The sequence below is a fragment of the Papaver somniferum genome, chromosome 11 (genome assembly GCF_003573695.1).
Source record: "Papaver somniferum cultivar HN1 chromosome 11, ASM357369v1, whole genome shotgun sequence".
In the NCBI taxonomy this organism is placed as follows: Eukaryota; Viridiplantae; Streptophyta; class Magnoliopsida; order Ranunculales; family Papaveraceae; genus Papaver; species Papaver somniferum.
In genome coordinates, this window is record NC_039368.1 from 64,718,557 (window position 1) to 64,742,547 (window position 23,991).

The 23,991-nt window shown below is 43.4% G+C and overlaps 1 long non-coding RNA gene across 1 annotated transcript; it reads left to right on the forward strand.

Moving 5' to 3' along the window:
• Window positions 1–2,325: 2,325 nt before the first annotated feature.
• LOC113323375 lies at window positions 2,326–4,554 on the forward strand. Its single transcript, XR_003347554.1, has 2 exons — window positions 2,326–3,667; window positions 4,256–4,554. It is a non-coding gene; the product is annotated as an uncharacterized LOC113323375 (long non-coding RNA).
• The last annotated feature ends 19,437 nt before the right edge of the window (window positions 4,555–23,991 follow it).

Genomic DNA, 23,991 nt, shown 5'->3' on the forward strand with positions numbered 1-23,991 from the left:
ACTATCGTATGCCTTTTGGTTTTTTTACTACGCATTTTTATAACTGGTTGATTAATCAATGATGAAAATTTTATGAATCACCGATTAATCAACGACGACGAGAAACTGTTAAAAGAGAGAGGAAGAGAAGAAGATGAGGGGAAAAAAGTCACACTCAAATTTTCGGTAGGAATAATGGACATGTTTGGTTTTGATTTTTTTTTTTATTAAGTTGGATTAGGTTAGATATATGTTTAGGTGGTTATTAGGTTAGTTATAATTTTAATTAGGTTAAAAGGTAAGTTAGTCATTTCCACATTTTAGGACACTCCTTATAAGGCCTATTCCTATGCACATGCCAAGTAGCTGATTTTGCCACTTTAGCACCACTATGAGTATGCCAAAGTGCCAAACATATATTCATATGTATCAGGAATAGCAGTTAGGTATACACGACGGAGTCTCTAACGAACGATAGAGTGTACATCACTAGATGGTCACAATATCGCTCGTTGGTCATTCCAGCGTCAGCGATGGTGTTGATAATGTGTTTTGGTTCAGGGTTAAATTTGTAAAACCTTGCATTTAATGTGCCGTCACTTTGTAAAGAAACGTAGCCATGTAAAAGTGATGAGTGTTCAACCTCGCCACTGACACATTTATTGAGCAACTCAATATTTTCTTATGAAATTTATCCAGAACGGTGCATGTAGCAACAATCCCAGATATTCTGTAAATTTCGGCACCTTGCTTTGCATGTATTATAAGTTTCTTTGAATACTTTCTGTGCTATTTTCCCCAGCCGAACCCTTAATATTGATATGGCATGGCAATTTGTGTTCACTCGTAGCAGAGTAGTGCGGATTTCCAAGTATCGAAGTTAAGGTCCTTGCATAAAAGTACTCAATCAGAAAGCATACGGATCTCTGGATATAAACTTAAAGAACTCTGTGTCAACACATATAATTCAATCAATTTTGTGATAATTAACAAGATTCAAATATTACCCTGATTAATTTTCAGAAATTAGGGTTTTGCGCCTTGTGTAATATATTAGACCACGTTGGTCAAAATTAAGCTTAGGTGAACTAAGCAATTAATCCGCCATGGATTAGTAGATGCAAAATCCTACATGAAATCAGAAAACAAGAAATAAAAAGGAGTCGCAGAATAGGAGAAACACCAAAGGAAGGTGTGGCCATGCCTTAGGCCAGCCGGCGCCATTTGTAATTGGCCACGCCCCATGTTGCCCGACCGGCCTTATTTCCCCTTAGACCAATCAGGTCGCCTTAGACTCGCCACACATTGGCTGGGCCCATACTTTCCGGCCCTATTTCCCATCGACCAATTAGGTTGCTTTAAATCTGCCACACGCACACTAGAAGTGTGGCCACGCCCATGCTTGGCCGACCCCTCTTATATTAACCAATCAGGTCGCTCTAAACTTGCCACAATGTTTAAAAAAGGGGAAACAACGCCAGATGGTCACAAAGCCAATTGGCTTTCCAAAACCGCGCTAACATGCCAAACGTGCCATGTTGCGCCAATAAGTTGAGCGGCATGCCAACATGCCACTCCGCCACGCCAAACATGCCACTTTGTAGCAGCATGCCAAAACATGTCAACGTTCCATAAATAGCGGGCCTACGTGTTAACCTACCTCATGTTCGTGGCCAATGCCATGAGGTGCTTAAATTAGGGTTTTCTAGTCAGAAGCATGATTTTGCTTTAGGCGCATTAACCAAAACCCTAATTTCCAATTGTGGCTCAAATCACGCCACTTTGGGCCCCACAACATTCCACGAGCCATGCGGGACCCAGGAAACCCTAGGAATGGAGCCATATCATAGCCACTCATAACAACTTTTGCTCTTGTGGCCGTTTCCACATAATGGCCTTACTATAGTTCCTTTGGCATGACTATGGCGTGTTTGCACAAAAAAGTGTCACCATGCCGCGGCCACATGCCACACGCACTAATTAGGGTTTCGGCATGCTAAAACGTAATTTAGGCGAGGTTGCTAATGTAAAGACCCTCAAGCTCGTCAACGCTATTAGACTAGTCAAGAAACGATTTAGTCGATAATAACTCGATTAGTTTAATTTATATCTAGCAACGATCTAGATACGAAACTAGTACCACTGAATAGGTCTCGAAAAGTTATGCAGAATGGACTACTTGAGCTATTTATTCGGATATCAGACGAAGAAGATATTATCGGAGTGGTGAGAAGGGCAAATTGGTTATTTTGCAGTCTAGCCGACCTGGCTTCCCTTATCATTTTGGTCGGAGTGTATTTAGCAACTTTGGCCTTATCAACTCAATCGAGAGGATAAACTCTCATTTCTTCTTCTTCTTCTTCTTCTTTCTCTTTCATTCTTCTTCTTCTTCATCTTCTCTGTTTGTTTTTCCTCTTCTTCTTTGTTCGATCTATGCAGTCTCCGTGAGTTGTGTGTTTTAATCATCGAAATAAATTATAAGTCGAAGCTATATAAACGATGATGAAGACATCGTGGTTTTGATTTATGAAGAAGAATAATCAGAGATTGTTATAGTTTCATGTTAAATATGTGAAGATCAAAATTAGGGTTTGGCATGAAATTAAGAGTCAAACTAAGGTTGTGATGGATGAAGAATCGATAGGTTTTTGTTGAATTGATGAGGTGAAGATGATTCAATGGCGAATCATTGAAAAACTTGAATTAGGGTTTCTGCAGTTGGTTCGAGTCGTGTAAAATTGAAGTTGGGATTGAGACAAGAGAAGGATTAACAAGTATGGGTTGTTGATAGTGAAGATTATGGAGTTTAATTTTGATTCAAAGGAAGTCAGAGTTTCTGTAGATTGATTGGAATTTGATTCGATAAGGATTAAGAAGAGTTAGATGGATTTACAGGATGGGTTTGTTTAATTGAAGGTTTTGGTTGTTGTTTTGGGTTCGAATTAGAGAAGTGTTGATTTGATGGTTACTTTAGGATTTTGTTGATAACCAGTGATGCAGTTGAATTAGGGATTAAATTGAGATGGTGATGAGGATGTTGTTGTTGAGAGATGGAGTCTACAGAACAGTTGGAGATTCATGGATCAGTTACTGAGGGTTAGCTCAATGACTTGGAGATGATGATGCTATATGTCATATGTGTGTTTGTGCTGAATTGAGTCAAGTAAGGAGGAATGCAATTTCATTAACTTATTTGAATCCATTCAGAGGTAATTGCTTTTCTCAACTTAACTTATAGAGTTATTGGTTTCTGTTTGTTAAGTTTTATATGATTGTTGATGAAGCTAAAACTTGACATGAATTTGAAATTGAGATGTGGTTGTTGTATTGAGAGGCAGTTGAACTTAATTTAGTTGGTGGTGTTGAACTGGTGGTGCAAAATGGTTAAGATGAGTGTGATGTTGGATTTGTTCAGCTAAATTGTGATGATGATTATGAATGTAAGAACTGTTACAGGTATGGATGAATCTTCAGTAAGAACTATTGTGTGTGTATTGGGAAGAATCAGAGGAGCAAGGATACCATAAATGTTGGTGGAGATGGATATGAGGTGTATGAGTTGTATAGGTTAGTTCTGGCAGTGATGTTTGATAGAAGTGATAGAGTTGAACTGAGTTCAGTTGAAGTAGGCATGGCTGCAACTTATGGATTGTATGTAGTTTGACTGTTGCTTGTACTACAATTGCAGGTAAGCTTGAATTACAGTTGTATTCAAATTATATAATTGTTGATCAAATGAATAGAGTCAGGTTGTTAGTGAAATTGTAGTTACACTAGAATGTTTGCCTGTTATCCTAGTCAGTCTAACTGACTCTCCTAAATCGGTCTTAGTGATTGAGTTAACCCAGTATTGACTCGTTTGACTACAATAGTTAGACCTTGGACTTTGACTGGTTTTTGACTTTGACCATAGTTTGACCCCGTTAGTGACTGTTAGTTGACCCTAGTGGACCAGACTGTGTGTTAATGGGTCGGACTAGATCAGGCCCGCGGTTGTTGGACTTGAACTTAGGGTTAGTTATCCTACTTATATGTTTTGGACCTTATATTCTGATTTAGCCTTTGATTCCTTCTACAAAGTCGTAGATATTCATAAGAATTAGCCAACGGACTATAGAATCAACCTAATTGGATTAGTAAACTTTAAATATACCAAAGATAGATAATAAAAGGTGTAGAATTATAAATGGGCTTAGAACCATTAAATAGACTTGTATGATTCTTGTGTGAGCCATTTTGGCTAGATTCTTATAGTTCCTGTGTGATTAACAATTAGTTATTAATAACGATCGCTTCAAAGGATGAACCAGTGGATCGTGGATCTCGGGGTAGGTGTGGCTTGTCATCAAAAGAGGTGGGAATACTTTTAACTCTTTTGAAACCATTGTTGTTTCTTTTACAAAAGCTTATGTTTAACAAACTCATGCATTGTCTATTTGTGCATTTCATACGTCGTTCAGTTTGTATTATGATTGTTCTGTTGATTCTTTGAATATTTCCATGAATTGGAAATGACTTGTAATGTTTGTTGTCATTATGAATTGTTATGGGAAATGAGAATTTCCACGTGTGGTATATATGATACGCTCCTTCATTTATATCTACATTAATTCAGCTTTTATGCTTATTAGGTGTGGAACAACCCGGCATCAATATAGCTATGTAGGTGTGGAAAAACCCGACATCACTAATATATATTGTTTGAAGAAGGAGTTTGTCCATATACATGTTTGTGCATTTCCAGTGACGTAGTCACTTTGATGTTTGGGAAAACATGTATTGTTTTCCAAATCTTGCTCGTGATCTTTTTAAAGTTAAATGTTATTCCTGCTGGGCACCCCTTCCAAGGATGATGTGCTCACCCATTCCCACTTTCAGTTTCAGAGACAGATCAGAGTTGCGCAGCGAAAGCTTCGAGGAGTTGACTCCGTTAATTAATTAACTTCTGCTATGTTTATTATGTTGTATATTCTATTTACAAACAAAATGACTATTGTATATGTACTATTTGAGAGAAGTTCTTGTATATATATTTCTGAGCGGGGTTAGTTTTGGTTAAGTTTTGAGCGGGGTTAGTTTTGGTTAAGTTTTATAGAAGATTTCTTAATTGATTGTTTAAGTAAATGATTAAGATTCTTAGTGCCTCTTTGTTAGCTAATCTCTTGGATTGGTCAGCTGCTAGCTTTGGGGGCGCTACAGCTACGCCAACCAAGCCAAATCATGCTACCCAGAGCATTGGGATGGATGTGGCAACTAGAACTAATGTTTCCAAGCCATATTTGGGGCTAACACCAATATGCCAAAATCTAGCGTCCATGGCTACGCCAGGCGCTACTTGCACCACCGTGCCACTGGCATGCGCAAACTATCCCAACCACGCCATTGTGTCATTATCAGGTGCCAACAAAATGTGGCCATAATCAATGGCCACCCTTTCTCATGGGTCACAATCTTATCCGTCCAAATTCGCCACAGAATTGACAGGCCTGTGGCAAGTCTTAGGCGACCAGCCAAGACAAGCCTAATAGCATCACATGCTATTCTCCCGCGGCAAGTCTCCTGACTTTGACTTGCCACACATAGCAATCTGCTACACGTTTTCCACGAAAACACTCGAGACATCAAACATGTCACAAACTGGGGGATACTCATCAAGGTAATGGTCTGGCGGTTTACAGCGTGTGGCGTGCAACACGTCCATTATAAGAAAGTGTCAGAAAGCAGGGCAGTTAATGGCGGCAAGAAGTAGTGGGTGTAAACTAACCCGTCTCCTTCATAGTGGAACGTGGTTTTCAGGCATTTACACACGACCCCACTTCTCCATCACTCAATCACTCCCACTTTCTGCGAGGTCAGGGTGCGTTCAATATGACTTGTATAAATAGGTTCTACCTATTTCAAGCAAACGACAACAGTTTGGTTAACAACAACACAGTATCCAGAAAACACCAGAGAACTGATAGCTTACATCCCGCAAGCCAGTTCCAAATTCTGATACAAGTCATAAAAAATCCATACCTTCAGAATAAAACATTCTGATCTCAACACCTTCTTTGCTTCCCTCCCTAAGACCAACCTTTCTCCTTCACTTTGTGATCGAAGCAAGACTGGAACGACCATTTGTTGGTTTAGGCCAGGATTGTACAGATTGATCTCTCAAATCTAAAGTACTCCCGTGCAGTGCATTTGTTTAAGGTTTAAATTTGTTTCTCATCCATACACCCACATTTACCAAAACCAGCAGAAACAATTTTAACCCATAAACAACTAGCGACCACAGTGGGAGATTAATCTCTCGGTTGCAACTCCAACTTCCAAGAGAATGGTCGGTCTTAGAACTGATTCCACAAATCCGAATTTCGCTCATAATATGGCGAATGGCGATACTCTCTTTCCAACGCTATACCCAATGGTGCAGCCAATGAAGAAATCCCAAGACTGATCGAGTTGGCACGAGTTCAGGAGATTCACACAAGAAACATGGACCTGATAAAGGAGGCGATAAATAACATATTCGATTTTCTTGTCAAATTGACGTCAGATTGGAGCAGTTCACTTGTCTCAGAAATTCCAACGATGGGGACTGACGCCCCAGATGATAGCCCTCAGATCAATAGTTTCACCACCAACCAGAGGCCAGTGGACCAGGAAGCAACCTCTTTGGTAGAGAGTTTATGTGAGCTCTTACACCTTTCAAGGGATCAGCGAGCGGAGACATTTGCTGCAATCAATCAAATAGCCTTGGATGCGCGTTTGGCTCCTTCACGTCCAGAGACCTGAAGAATGTCAGAGATATCCGTCAACAATGTTACACTTACCGAAGATGACATGATGGCAGAAGAAGGTCATAATAGAGCCCTACATGTCACTGCACACATTAAGGATTCAGAAATCAAAAGAGCTCTCATCAACACAAGAGCATCCTCTAATTTTATTACTATTAGAACACTCAGTACAACCAAGGTGCGACCAAATGAAATCGTACGATAACCTACCACAAAGAAAGATTTCGAAGGAAACCAAACCAGCACGTATGGACATATCAGTCTGAATCTTTCAGTAGGACCAGTCCAGTCGAAGGTAAAATTCTAAGTAATAGAGAAAGATCTGGACTACCACATGATACTGGGAAGACCATGGCTTCATGACAACAGGATCATCCCTTCAACGTATCACCAATGCCTGAAAACCATGCTGAACGAAGAAGTTGTCCGCATTCTTGCGTCATTGTCTCCTTATGCACCAATTTGTGGCGTGGAGCTGTTCGAGCCAAAGGAAAATTCACGAAACTCGTCAGGAAAAGTTTACTGCACTCCACTCCCTACATGGTCGTCAATTGAGGAAGAGGAAAGACTCGCATCCCTAAACAAAAGGACCCAGTCTCACCGCACACCTCTACCGACAAGACACGCCAATTTCCCCTCATCAAACGGAAGTTTGGCTCATCCTCATACAAAAAGGGAGCGGGATTTTGTTGCAAGTCATGATGAAAAAGGGAAAACCGTTTATCGGCGCCGCTGTTAGCAATTAGCAGGGGAGATTACCATCCAGTCTCTCTGCCCAATAAAATGCAATCATAACGACAAGCCACAAGAAGAAGTAACAGACGCTCCGCGACAGTTACAAGATGACACGAATTCCACTACGGATGAACTCGAGATTGTCAACATCGGAAGTGCAGAATCCCCGCGGCCCGTCTCCATCAGCTCGGCTCTATGTACATATGAACGCACAAAACTTGTGAACCTTCTTAAGGAATATCAGGATGTATTCGCGTGGACGTACGAGTAAATGCCTGGCTTGGATGAAAAACTGGTCACTCATCATCTAAGTATAATACCTGGATCCAAACCAGTCAAGCAATCTCCAAGGAAGTTCAGACACGATGTGGAGGAACAAATCAAGACTGAGATTCAGAAGTTGCTAGCCGCCGGTTTCATCAAACCCATTCACCATCCTACCTGGTTGGCCAATGTGGTTCATGTAAAGAAGGAGAGCGGTCAAATCAGGTACTGTGTCGATTTTAGGGATCTGAACAAATGATTCCCCAAGGATGATTTTCCACTTCCCAACATTGATATGCTGGTAGACGCCACTAGTGGACATGGCATGTTCTTCTTCATGGACGGATACTGCGGCTAGAATCAGATAAAAATGTATGAGCATGAAGCGAGTAAGACAGCTTTTCGAACCCCTCTCGGAAATTTTTACTATACCGTGATGCCTTTTGGTTTGAAAAATGCCGGCGCTACTTACCAGCGCGCTATGACTGCAATTTTCCACGACATGATGCATAAGCCAGTTGAGGATTACGTGGATGACATAGTGGTCAAATCAAAAACTCGAGCGCCACACATAGAGGTTCTGCGGCAAGTGTTTGAAAGATGTCGCGAGTACAAACTGAAAATAAACCCTTTGAAGTGTGCTTTTGGCGTCTCTTCAGGTAAATTTCTGGGATTCCAAGTGACTGCTGAGGGAATCAAGGTTGACCCAACCAAGACCCAAGCCATCCTCACGATGTCGCCTCCTCGAACGGTAAAAGAACTCCAGAGCTTCATGGGCAAGGTAAATCACATTCGGCGTTTTATACCTGGTTTAGCCCAGCTTATCGCTTCGTTCACCCCCTTACTGAAGAAACGAGCAAGTTTTGTCTGGACCGTACTATATCAAGAGGCGTTTCGGAAGATCCAACAAATATTGTCACCCCCAGCCGTCATGAAGTTTTCTGTACAAGGAAGACCATTGTGTCTCTACACTGGTTTCGGTGATACTGCCGTTGGAGCTCTCCTCGCTCAAGAAGATGATGAAGGGATTGAGCATCCTATATACTATTTCATCCGAACTTTGAGGGATGCTGAACTCAAATATCCTAAGGCAGAAAAAGTGTGCTTAGCTCTAATTCACTCCATTCATAAGTTTAGACATTATATGCTGTCAAACAAAGTGATGCTGATATCTAAGGCTGACCCCGTCAAATTTTTGCTTTCAAAACCAGCCTTGATGAGAAGGCTGGCCATATGGCTCCTCCAAATGTCAGAGCTGGATATAACATGCGCTTCCTCAAGGGCCATCAAAGGACAAGCAGTCGCAGATTTACTAGCAGTTTTCCCGGGAGAAGGAACCACCGCACTGCATGAAGACCTTCCTGGAGAATTTCCGAAAATCTCTTTTGTTAAAGAAGAAGCGTGTCTATTGTATTTCGATGGCTCTGCCACCCCTAGCAATAATACTGGAGGAGCGGGTATAGTCCTGGTGTCTCCCACTGATGAAGTCTTTTCGCATTCCTTCAAGCTGGACTTTCAGTGCACCAATAATTCAGCGGAATATGAAGCTTTTCTCATAGGGCTGTCGCTGGCCAAACAAGCAGGCGCCACACACCTGGAAGTAAGAGGCGACTCTAAGTTATTGATTAACCAGATGGATGGAGTATACGTACTAAAAGAGATAACACTGGCTCCGTATAGATTTGAGGCGCAAAAGTTATTGAATTACTTCGCTGATGCAACTATAACTCATGTCGGTTGAAGCAAAAACAAACACGCTGATTGTCTATCCACATTGGCCTCGAAGCTGCAATTCGAATGTTTAGAGGAAACCTTGACATTGAGGATATGTACTGTAACATCGACATGGCTCTTACAATCCAGGAATGCTGAAACAAACGATTGGAGGACACCGATTATCCAAGAGCTCAACAGTTCACTTTCCCAAGGAAAGTTTAGTCTCAAAACACTACAAAATTTCTTCATGCTTCACGGAGTGTTATATCATCGAAACCCAGATGGCTCCCTGTCGAGATGTCTCGGTGATGAAGAAGCACAACTACAACTTAACCGCGTTCATGACGAAATTTTTGGACAAACGTTGGTGGTAACTCTTTACCGTCGTATTCAACGCCTTGGCTACTACTGGTCGGATATGGAGGCTCAATCTCGATTGATCCAAGGGTCTTGCTTCAAATGTCAAGCACCGCCACATTAATTGGAGATCTTTAACATTGACCATGCTGGGGACTGGAGAGAGCCATATGTCAATTACCTCCGCGACGGTATGCTATATGTCAATAAGTAGGATGCAGCCAAGATGAAGCAACGAGCCAAAATATTCGTATTTCATGAAGGAACCCTGTACCGTAAGAGCTTTGGAGGGGATCTGCTATGATGCCTGGTAAAGGCGGAAATCCCAATTATGCTAAAAGAGACGCATGAAGGTGAACATTAAGGGAAGAAGAAACTATTTCTCCAGATACATGAGAAATACTACTGGCCAACTATGGAAGATGATGCAGCAGCGTTTGTTCAAAGGTGCCACGAATGCCAAATTCACGGGAGCCTCATCCACGCACCTTCCACTCCTCTGCACTCGGTGAGTAGTCCATGGCCATTTTACAGCTGGGGACTTGACATTACTGGGAAGATTAACCCACCATCGTCAAAGCAGCATGAGTATATCATAACCACAACGGAGTACTTTACTAAATGGTTTGAAGCCATTCCTCCATGAGGGATTACTGGAGCGACAATTGTAGCCTTTATTAAGGAGTACATCGTTTGTCGGTTTGGCGTGCCTAAGTACATCATTACTGATAACGGCACTCCCTTCGCCAACAAGCAAGTACAAGAGTTACTCGAGGAATACGGAATTAAACAAGTCTTCTCTACTCCTTAATATCCTCAAGGGAATGGGCGAGCCGAGAGCACCAACAAGACTTTAATTCGGGTTCACATTCGAGCAGTACACGATAACCCTAGAACATGGCACGAGCAACTTCCCATGGAACTATGGGCATATCGGGCGGCACCTAGAAGCTCTACTGGCGTTTCTCCCTATTCGCTCGTCTATGGTGCAGATGCAATCCTCGCAGCAGAGATCAAAATTCCGTCGGCTAGGATTGCGGCAGCAAGTGGAGTACAATGGAATGAAGCCGAGGCATCGAATTCTAGAATAGCGGAGCTAGACACTCTAGAATCCAAGAGAACTAAGGCGGAAGAACATTCTCAGACGTACATGAATAGGGTCTCCAGAGCATATGAAAAAGCCGTAAAACCTCGAATCTTTCAAGCAGGAGATCTGGTGTTGAAGACTACCAAGCACATTCAGCAAGACATGTCCACACCAAAATTCTCTTCAAAATGGGAGGGAGCTTATGTGGTCACCAAAGCCTACAATAGTGGGTACTACAAGATTGTAAAATAAGATGGAGGCAAGTTGGAAGCGGTCATCAATGGAAAATGACTCAAGGAATACTATGCTTAACCATTGCCCCACCTCTAGTCGTTTCACAACACGTCCGGCCAGGCATTTCTTTTCCTTCCTCCCTCATGTCTGAGTTATCAAAATTTCATTTAGTCAAGACGTATTAATGAAAATTCCATTTATTCCCAAACACCAGTACAATTTTTTTTTTCCAGAACCCAAAAGAAAAATCAGACGTTCTCAGGGATACATATTCAAAATAACAACTCAAAAAAGGCCATCCAACAAGTTGTAGTTTATTGAAAGCATCTCTTCAGCCTGTTTTGGTACCTTTTAGTCCTGCTCTTCAAATCCCGGATTGCCTGTTCCACCTTTTGAGATTCAGCAGTCAGAGCCTTCTCCTTTTAAAAATGGCCTTTGTAGCGGGAACAACGTTGGCAAGAAGGCCGGCTCGATCACCTTTGACAATGCCAAGATGGTGCCACAACCAGCTTATGTTAAATTCCAAGGATTCACAGGTAGATACCATATTATCCCACTTTTCAACGGTTGATTCAGTGACGTCTCCAATGGATGTGTCTTCCATTTCGACAATCATGGGCAGAAGGAAGTTCACTGTGGTGACTAACGCAGACGAGCAATGCTGCACCACGTTCCTGGTTGCAATGTGGCCGTATCTTCTCCATATCTTCGTGTACAAAGCCAAAAACTCCTTCCGCACTAAGAACCTACCTACACTTCGGTAGCTAAAAGATAAACACTTCATGTGGATATCGAACGACAAACCCGCATTGGGATATTCGTAGCAGAAAATACCCAAATCAGCATTTTCCAGGTCTGCAGCAGTTGGCGTACGCGAGTTTGAAAGAAGAGGTGTGGCCAGATCGTCGTCATCAACCACAGTTACGCATGTTCCAACTGGGTACCTCTGCACAAAAGAAAATCTCTCTTTGTTACCTATTGATGGTAGCAAGCAAATATCCACTCGTCAGAAAAAAGGCATACCGGTATGATCTTCTTGACTCGGATGATCCGGACGGGGGAGTCGTCACAAGACTCGGGAGTTTGCCCACTCTAAAAGGAAAAAAAAAGGGCAGCATCGTTATGATAAAAGAATAATTATCTCTTCAAAATCAGGAGGTAATTAGATTCGTACTCTGTGAACAAGCCGTCTGCGTTTGGCCGAGGAATTTGGCTGGCTCGAGGATGATTCACTTCTGTTCGACATGATGAAGAGATATGAATTCAACAAGAAGGGTCTTTATTCTAAACTGAGAGGGACAATCTAGTTTCACCTGCATATATATTGTGTCAACTCTAAGAAGAAACGGATACTGAGAAATCGCAATAGGCTTATCCGATAGCCAAGGATTCAACTTCGACCGAGCAATGTTTCTTCGAAACCCTAATAAAGACCGGGAGAAAACGACTAGATAGTCAAAGGAAGGATGCGTTTTCTAGCTTGGAGCTCTGACGTCAACACATCCTAAATATATGAAGCAGCCACTTTCCTGGTAATGTTTGCTTACTCTGGCTCGACCATTTTTCCGCTTGACTGTCACCATCTAATGCTTACCCCGCAACAATGCCACTGTTACGTGCTAAGCAGGGGACTTAATGTTGATGGTGGGTTTTGGTTCAGGGTTAAATTTGTAAAACCTTGCATTTAATGTGTTGTCACTCTGTAAAGAAACGTAGCCATGTAAAAGTGATGAGTGTTCAACCTTGCTACTGGCGCATTTATTGAGCAACTCAATATTTTCTTATGAAATTTACCCAGAATGGTGCATGTAGCAACTGTTGATACATGAAAAATAATTTCCCTTAACTAGGCTGGGGTGCTCCAAAGAGGGGAAAGGCCATACACAAAGCATGGGGACTAAGGCGCAAGTCCACCAAAGAAGTATCCATAATAAGATAAAAGGGACAATGAAGGAATTAACAAGAAAGAAGAAGGTTATATTAGAAAAAAGATGGCATTAATATTAATTAAGGAGGTTTAGGACACATGGCAAGATGTCATAACAAGAAGGGGCTTTTGGAAAGTATATATAAGAAAGGACAAGGTACAATGGAAAGGGGGCTCTCTCTCATACTATTCTAAGAAAAGGTGAGGTCATCTTGGTACACTAGGACGGGTAGAACCTAACGAGAATTCCGGTATTAACATTTGGAGACCACACCCGGAGGCTCGTGCCTAGTCCACCATGATGCAACCAAATAGCAGTAACCATGGCACGGCAGGAAATCAACCATCCAACCGCCCTGTCGACCTCGACGAGGTCATCGTAGAAGAATGGGATAGTGAGGAGGAAACACCACATCAAAGCGCAGACAAACAATTTGAAGACGCTCAACAAAATACCACGCGCAAAGAAGACGTACAAATAGTTCGACAATCAAAACCTGCAACCCTGGGCATGCAAAGTATTCAGAAAGAATTAGAAGAGAGATTGCAAAAGAGGCAAGCATTGGAAGAATGGATATCACAGGCTGTGATTGCAGGCCAAAGTGCCCCTGGGGAAGCAACGTAAGTGGAAAAACATCAGAATACCAAGGTCGTAGTAATCACACAAAAGGAAATGGCGGAGTACCTGGAGCATATGTATCATATCACGAAGCAAGATAACCACCATCAAACAAACAACCCATATCCTTTAAGTGTCCGGAATATCAGTACCCCGAGGAGTTTGTTTCTCCCAAGTGTAAGACTTACGATGGACAGGGAAATGCGCGGGAACATGTCAGCCATTTTCTCTCAGCCATGAACGATAAAATCTTCGACGAGAAACTGTGTTTGAGAGAATTCCCCAAATCATTGACAGGAACATCCTTTACTTGGTACGATAACCTAAAGGCAGAGAGCATAGACTCTTGGCCCATTATGTACTCGATGTTTATGGGCAAATTCTATTAAGCCCAGCGGAAAGTTACGTCCATAGACCTGAGCAGAAGCGGATAGAGGACAGGTGAAGAAATAGGGACATATATAGAAAGGTTCCGACGGACGACATTGGATTATCATGAAGACATTAGTGAAGAAGCACTCGTGGAAATATGCGTACGGGGAATGATTCAGTCCTTAAAAGGGAGTTTGATCAATTTCAGATTCCAAACCTTCGTCGAACTAGAGGAAACTGTTGAAAGAAAAGTTGTTTGCATGGAAGAGTTACCCGCAGATGTTAACTGGCGTCATATTGTAAGTACCACATCCGTAGTCCCCTACAAGCCTAATAATAAATAGGGAAACGGAAGCCGACAACAAGGGGGATAGCTCATCCAAAGGAAAAACAAATGGATTAGAAAGGATTCAAGACCATCTTCTCCTCTACTACCGTATGGAAGAGAACAGACTGTTCGGCTCCTCAACCGATGGGTAGCCGAGGGTGAGGTTCAATTGCCGCCGACGGTGGTGGATGTCAACAAAATGAATAAGGACGCTGAAAGGTATTTCCATTATCATAGGAGAATGAGACATCCGACAGTAGAATGTCTCGCGATAAGAAGCATATTTGAAAGAAAACGCGAGTCTGGAAGGCTTGAGGCAGCAAGACAAATGATCGAGCAAGACCCTTTCCTGCGTCACTAAGAATGAAGGAAATCGATGAGCTAAATGTAAGAGCGCGATAGCGAACAACGGGTAAAGAAAATATAATTTGTAATATCTTTCCCTTATAAACAATTTCAAAAAAAAAAAAAACTCTCTAGAGTTGATTACAAAAAAAAAGGTTGCGGGAAAGCCAATGGCGCCCGATCGACTGACAAAAGGTTTTGGAACGTTAATGACGTCCGATCGACTGACAAAAGGTTGCGGGAAAGCCAATGGCGCCCGATCGACTGACAAAGGGTTGCAGAATGTTAATGACGTCCGATCGACTGACAAAAGGTTGCGGAACATTAATGACGTCCGATCGACTGACAAAAAGTTGTGGGAAAGCCAATGGCGCCCGATCGACTGATAAAAGGTCGCGGAACGTTAATGACGTCTGATCGACTGACAAAAGGTTGCGGGAAAGCCAATGACGCCCGATCGACTGACAAAAGGTTGCGGAATGTTAATGACGTCCGATCGACTGACAAAAGATGGCGGAATGTTAATGACGTCCGATCGACTTACTAAAGTTGCGGGAACGCCAATGACACCCGATTGACTGACTGAAAGCCGCGGGAATGCCGAAGGCACCCAATCGGCTGACAAACTTACTAAAATACGGGAATGCCAATGGCGCTCGAGTGGTTAAAAATTTTCAAGAACGCCAATGGCGTCCGATCGACTGATGAAAGGTAGTAAGAATGCCAACGACGCCTGCTCAACTGACAAATAACGGAAAGGTCAAGACCGACCAATGGACGGGAAAAAACGCGTTCATCTTATGCCCCGCATATCTGCACCTCAAGGTGTTAAATAAATTCAAGGGGGAATAGGCGCGTTCATCTTCTGCCCCGCCCACCTGCACCTCAAGGTGTTAAATAACTTCAAGGGGGGAATAGACGCGTTCATCTTATGCCCCGTCCAAGCAGGCGTGTTCCCCCTAACCCCACCTCCTAATAGAAATAAAGGGGGGAGTGGGCATGTCCACCCGCACCTCAAGGTGTTAAATAAATTCAAGGGGAGTAGGCGCATTCATCTTATGCCCTGCCCAAGCGGGCGTGTTCCCACTAACCCCACCACCTAATAGAAATAAAGGGGGAGTGCGGATGTCCACCCGTACCCCAAGGTATTAAATAATTTCAAGGCGGGAGTAGGCGCGTTCATCTTATGCCCCGCCCAACTTCACCTCAAGGTGTTTAATAAATTCAAGGGGGAATAGGCGCATTCATCTTATGCCCCGTCCAAGAAGGCGCGTTCCCCCTAACCCCACCTCCTAATAGAAATAAAGGGGGAGTGGGCATGTCCACCCGCACCTCGAGGTGTTAAATAAATTCAAGGGGGAGTAGGCGCGTTCATCTTATGCCCCGTCCAAGCGTGCGCGTTCCCCCTAACCCCACCTCCTAATAGAAATAAATGGGGGAGTGGGCATGTCCGCACGCACCCCAAGGTATTAAATAAATTCAATAGGGGAGTAGACGCGTTCATCTTATGCCCCACCTCCTAATAGAAATAAAGGGGGGGAGTGGGCATGTCCACCTCGTACCTTATGTAATCCTCAGTGATGACGCGCAAGCACGAAGTTTTCAAAACAATAAACAACAAATCATGAATGGAAGCACACACAATTAAAAGATTCAAATACCATGTCAAAAACCTAAGAAAAAAAAAACCCGGCTTAAGACTAGATAGCGGGGAAAATGAAGATCAAATTGTTCATGAAAAAGAAGGTAAAGAAAGTGCATCATATTGATTGAAGGGAGGACATCTCCTGCTGTGCTTACTCAAGAGCATCTCGGGAACCTTTCTCTGCAGCTTCTGCATGAAGTAGCTCGTCGCTCTCCACTCCCACCTGGGCAAGAAGCTGGTCCAGCACCTCTTTCCTCTGCTTGGTTACCCCATAACACTTCTCCAATTCTTCCTCGAGCTTGGTTACCCGAGTGGTAAGTTGAACACGGGGGTATTTATGATTCTTCACCTGCACTAGCAATGCCTCCATCCAACCTATTGGGAACTTCAAGTTGGTGGATGTCCGCACAGACGCTTTCCAGCCACTAATCTTAGCTGCAGAGATGGGACCACTTCCCACTTTAGTAAACTCGTCGGCGACCTCCAACAGATTCCTGGTCATGTAGCACAACATCCTCATATTCAATAGTCCAACACTAACCATATGGTCACCAGTGCGCTCAACAATATCTTTGTATGTGGCAACGAAAGTGGATGGAACCCAAAACCCATAAACCAGAGTATGAGTGGAAGGGTCGACCCAGCTGAAGCGGCCTCCACCACCATGGGGAATTGGAGCTGTGCACCTGCATCGGCGTGAGGGACTTCTACTTGGACATCGGGTAGCTGCACGTCCGCTTGAGATCCGCCGTCATCTTTACGAGGGCGTTTGGGCCGCTATCACCGCTGGCGATCACGCGCCGACCTCATCAATTCCAGGGATTTCGGGTTTGCCTCCTCCCTTGCGATTACTACCCATAGTCTAATAATAAAATCAGTTATTAATATAAATGTGGGTCCATGGAAAATAAAGCAAAAATACTAGCCCTATCTTCTAACTTTGACGCGGCTTGATGTTGTGATGTATTGATATCTTTGTTGCAGGATACCGAAGAACTAGATGACGAGCTTGGACCACTAGATGCGCCTGAGAATCCAAAAGTGAGTAACATGATAAATAAAGCCTGATAATTTATAACAAAAATAAGAGGAAGAGAGAGAGGGGGAAACATTCATAAACGCAAGACAGAGTAATTGGTTACCTTGAAAACCCCCAGTAGGAAACACCACGTGGGTTGAGGACCCACCAAACACTGATTGGTTAGACCCATATGGGCTCATTGATTCCAGAACAACATTAGGAGATATAGGCACTTCACCTCGACCACGAACAGTCTGTTCTCGAGGAGAGTTGACTGACAACACCTTCAGGCGCGGAGAAACCCATCCGCCACCCTCGGACAAGCTTACTCCGAGATTGTGTAATTGATCGGCAAAGGAAGGAGACAAATTTTTTACAACACCATGAAGAGACTGCGATGCGCCTCTTTGATGAGACTGCCCAAATTGTAAAGGGGAAACGTTAGCAGAGGAATAAGGGTGCATATGAAGATCCGAGAACTTGGCCACTTCGCGTTTAGCCTTTTTAGCAAGACTCTTCTCGGTCCAGTCGCGCTCAGGCATGTTTAAATACTCTTCCATTACATAAGAAGGGGCCTTACACCCCACAAAAGTGGAAGACGGAGCACCCTGGGAAAGTCGAGCCAATGGCCCATCAGCAACCGGGTTAGTTTCAAAAAAAAAAAGAGAGAGGAGGGGGGAGGGGCGCAGGAACCAAACATTAAAAAAATAAAAATAAAAATATCATATATCTATGTAATATAAATGACTAAAATTAATACCTGAATCTCTAAAGGGCTTGAAGATGATCGGGGTACGTTCAAACGAGGGGGCTTGCGACTAGAAAATTATGTCTCCCTTTTCAGATGGATGAGATCATAACCCTCGGGAGGATCCCAGGAAGTCACGATAATCTCTAAAGAACGACCTTTAGTACCTGAGGAGAGATGATTTTCCATGGTTATGGCGTCGTCAAGTTTGATCCTCCCTAAGGCATGAAGTGCCTTAAGATCCGCGTGTGATAAATCTCGAGCAGGGGCCGGGTCCCGTAGGAAGATCAAGGCGTGACTTCGTGTCAGGAGTTGATAGTCATGAGCACCTTCGGTAACCGCCGAAGGCCGACCCGCAAGAGGATGCTTAAACGAAAAATTAACCCCTTGATCAGCCAAGCGCACCGGACCTTTAAAAATGTAACGATTAAAACTTTCAATGATGTCTAAAGTATCTGTACTCTCCGGGGGAGGGAATATAAGGGGGACTCCTTGGTCATACCCGATTTGGCGAGCCGCACGATCAGGTTTGTAAGACATGGATATAAATTTACCGGCATGATAGCCAGGAAGATAGCCAGGTAATACCGCCATCACCGCGTCAAAATATGATTCGTAAAGAAACTGCGTCAAGTCTAAATCCGCGTCAAAAGGCGCTGCGAAATCATAGTGGGACAGACCATATCGGCCATCGTTATAGGGGCATGGCTCGAAATCCTTGGCCACATCTAAAAAATTTGCTATATTACCCTTCGGTACCTTCCCTTTCTTGCGCCAGAGGGCCATGCGAGGATAACTATACTCGACGGGAACCTTCCTCACCGAAACATCGGCCTGGTTAACATCCTCTTCGCGGTGAACCTCCAAGACATGGGGATCAAGGACGTACGGAAGAATGTGTTCCCAAGACCACGCAAGCATGAAAGAGGTGGGGATATAGGTCTCGATTTTATGCATCGACCCCACCATCTGAAGATCTTGGCATAACAAATCCAAATGACGGTATAAGACACCTAGGAACATAGGAGCAAGAGGAAAGGAGAACCCGCAGGACAATAACACCGCCATGAGAATCATATCGTTCTTTATTGTATCCTGGGGACTGTACTCAAACGCGTCACGAAAGAGCCAAAGAAGAATGAAGGCAGCTAACTCTGCCCGAGGGTTCGGCTCCTGGCGCTCCGAAGGAAGAACCTTTCCTTCTACAAGCTGCGGAGCCCAAAACCGAAGCCAAAGAGAAAACGACGCGCGCTTATGATCCTTGGGGAACCATTCAGAGTCAGTTGCAACACCCGAGAACTTTGTTTTGCAGGTGCTGACAGTCTTTCCCCCCTGCAGTGACGACTTTCCGCATTTGATCTTTTGCGGCCGATGTCTTGTCCTTCCGCACTAATTCAACACAAGAAGCATCCTTGCAGTCTAACATGTAAGCCCACAACTTCCAAGCGTCAGGGGTCAACACTTCATAAACGGCCGCCTCGTCGTAGGAATGGGTCCCATGGAGAGGCAGACCGGTAAGTACGACGACATCTTCCAAAACTACGGTGGCCTCACCCTAGGCTGTAAGGAGAGTATGGACAGGAGGGATCCAACGACAGAATAGTCGCGTCGTGTCGCGCCTGCATCTCTCTATTCCCTGATGGAGAGAAGAATTTATAGCCTCATTAATTCTGGATTTACAAAGCATGGCCGCGTGGTCGGGATTATCACGGATATAAGTCACCCAGTGCGGCCATATCGCGGGAGTTTTTGATACAGAACGGGTGTCGATATCAGGAAGCTCATAATCACCACGATGGATAGCCATACGGGGAACCCGTTTGAATGGATAAGTAGCTGTGTCAGCCATCTCAGGATACATAAGCCACCCGGGGGCGTTTGGGGTAAGGCAATACTGGAGGGTTCAGGAGACGGGAGAAAAGATTATCATCCAGGGGCATCACGCGACTTCCCCCTCGGAACTCCTTTAATTTTAATCTGCGCTTTAACACGGTAGTCCCGGTGAACTCTGCAAGTGTATAAGACTCATCGTCGGCAGGGGGAGGAAAGTGGAGCTCAGGCTCCCCCGAGTACTCGCTCTCCTCCGAGCCATTTCTCATTATTTCCTCCGACTCGTCGGAATCACTAGAGAATTATCATCAGAAGAACTACTAGACATGGCGCGTGTGTGGGCGCAGTGTGTAAGAAAAGAGGTAAACGGTGAAAGAGTGAAAGAAATGAGTAAATTGGAGGGCTCATATATATAGGGAATCTGAATGCATAAAGGCGACAGTTGCACAAAATGACACGATAATTGATAAGGAACTGGAGAGGTCGTTCTAGGAGGAGTTCAAACGTCGCCTACGAACGCCAAGAGGGAAGATGTCCAGATAATAACTATAAGGTTATCTTACGATTGACCTCATAGTCAGGGGACTAATGTTGATACATGAAAAATAATTTCCCTTAACTAGGTTGGGGTGCTCCACAGAGGGGAAAGGCCATACACAAAGCATGGGGACTAAGTCCCAAGTCCACCAAAGAAGTATCCATAAGATGGAAGGGACAATGAAGGAATTAACAAGAAAGAAGAAGGTTACATTAGAAAAATGATGGCATTAATAGTAATTAAGGAGGTTTAGGACACACGGAAAGATGTCATAAAAAAGGGGCTTTTGTAAAGTCTATATAAGAAAGGACAAGGTACAATGGAACGGGGGCTCTTTCTCATATAATTCTAAGAAAAGGTGAGGTCATCTTGGTACACTAGGACGGGTAGAACCTAACGAGAATTCTGGTATTAATAGCAACAATCCCAGATATTCTGTAAATTTCGGCACCTTGCTTTGCCTGTATTATAAGTTTCTTTGAATACTTTCTGTGCTATGTTTTCCGGCCGAACCCTTAATATTGATTAGCATAACAATTTTATGTTCACTCGCAGCAGAGTAGCGCGGATTTCCAAGTATCGAAGTTAAGGTCCTTGCATAAAAGCACTCAATCAGAAAGCATACGGCTCTCTGGAAATAAACTTAAAGAACTCTGTGTCAACACATAAAATTCAATCAATTTTATGATAATTCACAAGATTCAAATATTACCCTGATTAATTTGCAGAAATTAGAGTTTTGCGCCCTGCGCAATATATTAGACCCCGTTGGTCAAAATTAAGCTTAGGCGAACTAAGCAATTAATCCGCCATGGATTAGTAGATGCAAAATCCTACCTGAAATCACAAAACAAGAAATAAAAAGGATCCGCGGAATAGGAGAAACACCAAAGGAAGGTGTGGCCATGCCTTAGGCCAGTCGGCGCCATTTGCAATTGGCCACGCCCCATGTTGGCCGGCCGGCCTTATTTCCCCTTCGACCAATCAGGTCACCTTAAACTCGCCACACGGTGGCTGGGCTCATACTCGCCGGCCCTATTTCCCATCGACCAATTAGGTCACTTTAAATCTGCCACACGCACACTAGAAGTGTGGCCACGCCCGTGCTTGGTCGGCCCCTCTTATATTAACCAATCAGGTTGCTCTAAACTTGCCACAGTGTTTAAAAAAGGGGAAACAACGCCAGATGGTCACAAAGCCAATTGTCTCTCCAAAACCGCACCCAACATGCCAAACGTGCCATGTTGCGCCAATAAGTTGAGCGGCATGCCAACATGCCACTCCGCCACGCCAAACATTCCACTTTGTAGCAACATGCCAAAACATGCCAACGTGCTGTAAATAACGCGCCTACGTGCTAACCTATCTCATGTTCGTGGCCAATGCCATGAGGTGCTTAAATTAGGGTTTTCTAGTCAGAATCACGATTTTACTTTAGGCGCATTAACCAAAACCCTAATTTCCAGTTGTGGCTCAAATCACGCCACTTTAGGCCCCACAACATGCCACGAGCCATGCGGGACCCAGGAAACCCTAGGAATGCGCCATATCATAGCCACTCATAGCAACTCTTGCTCATGTGGCCATTTCTACATAATGGCCTTACTATAGTTCCTTTGGCATGACTATGGCGCCGTTTGCACAAAAAAGCGTCACCATGCCGCGGCCACATGTTACACGCACTAATTAGTGTTTCGGCATGCCAAACCCTAATTTAGGCGAGGTTGCTACGCCAACCAATCCAAATCATGCTACCCAGAGCATTGGGATTGATGTGGCAACTAGAACTAATGTTGCCAAGCCATATTTGGGGTTGTAGATGGGGAAAAACGATTTGCTGTTTTTTACAGAATTGAGGAGATGACCGTGCGGAGACTCCTTGAACCGAGAAAATGCTTAACCTCACACAGATGCACTGCAAAAAGGGAGTGCTTTAAGTTCGAGAGATCAATCTGTAGGACTCCGGCTTAAACCTAGACAATGGCCGTTCTAGAGTCAATTCGGTCACAAGAGAGGATGGGTTGTTCTGTAGGAGGGAAGCTGAGAAATGTGTGAGATCAATGGTGATCGAGATTGTAGATGTGTTGTGTATTCTGCGTAAGAAAGTTCTGAATGATTGAATTTTACATAGTTGAGAGTGATTGCTCAGACGATGAGTTCGGGTAGACGAAAGATTGTCTGTGTGAACTTGTCGAGAAATTCTTGTATGTTTCAATCAGGATTCAAAGACTTTTTATATTGCTTAATTTAAAACACCATGATCCCGTTAAGTGTGACATTTGCGGGAGTCAAAGAGTGGGGAAGTGGAAAATCGTGTTGAAACCAGTTACTCATCGTGCGGAGACTTGGTTAACTTTCCACCCACTACTTTGCTAACTCCTCCAACTGATTGCACGACTTGCTCACATTCTCATCGTATGTATGAACACACGTGTCGTAGACCGCCAGACCAAAACCCTAGTTAATATCCCCCCATGTGACATGATTGGCATCTCGTGAATGTGGAGTCTGCAAGACAGACGTGTATTTAGTTATTCAATTACTGACTTTATGGGATGATGAGTCCTTGTATTGCTGAGTTGAACATAATTTGAAAATGTTCTGAGACTCATGAATTGAACATGTCTGCTGAGACAAAAAATATCATTGTCGAGTAAATGTTGATAACCTGAGCAAACTGTGCTGCTGAATCGTTGAATATTGATAGTTAAACAAATATTGCTCATCTGAGCAAATGTTGATTGTATGAGAAAATGCTGCTTGCATGAGCAAATGTTGCTCATTTAATGAATTATTGAATATTGACAGTTGAACCAATATTCTTAATATGAAAAAATATTGTTCATTTGAGCGAATGTTTCTCGTATGAGAAAATGGTGCTTGCATGAGCAAATGTTGCTCATTTAATGAATTATTAAATATTGACAGTTGAACCAATATTCTTAATATGAACAAATATTGTTCATTTGAGCGAATGTTGCTCGTTTGAAGAATCATTGGTAACAGGACCAAGATAAACATTAATCTAGAATACTGGCAGCTGAACCGAGTGTAATTAATTAGGATGTTGACCATGGGATCAACGTAAAATTATTAGCGTTTGAATTTGGAATTATGAACCTTAGATTCAAAACCCTAATTATGATCAACTGCTGAATTAATGATTTATTGAAAATCATTCATGAAATGAAGAAGGGACCGACTACATGGGATGATGAACCGACCATGTAGAGCCCAGATGCTCAAGTGAGCAAAATACCCAAGTCTCTGAAAGACCAGTTGGTAAAAGGATGATTAAATGCTGGTTTAATCATTTATTAAAATAGTGCTCGTGTGAGCGTCAGGTAGTAGAACCTGATTATGGAGAGATGAGGGACCGCCCAAGGGTCATGAGACCGTCCCTTGGTGGTCGTGGGACCAACTGATGTTTGTGTGAGAAAACTCCAAGTTTTTTGAGAAGA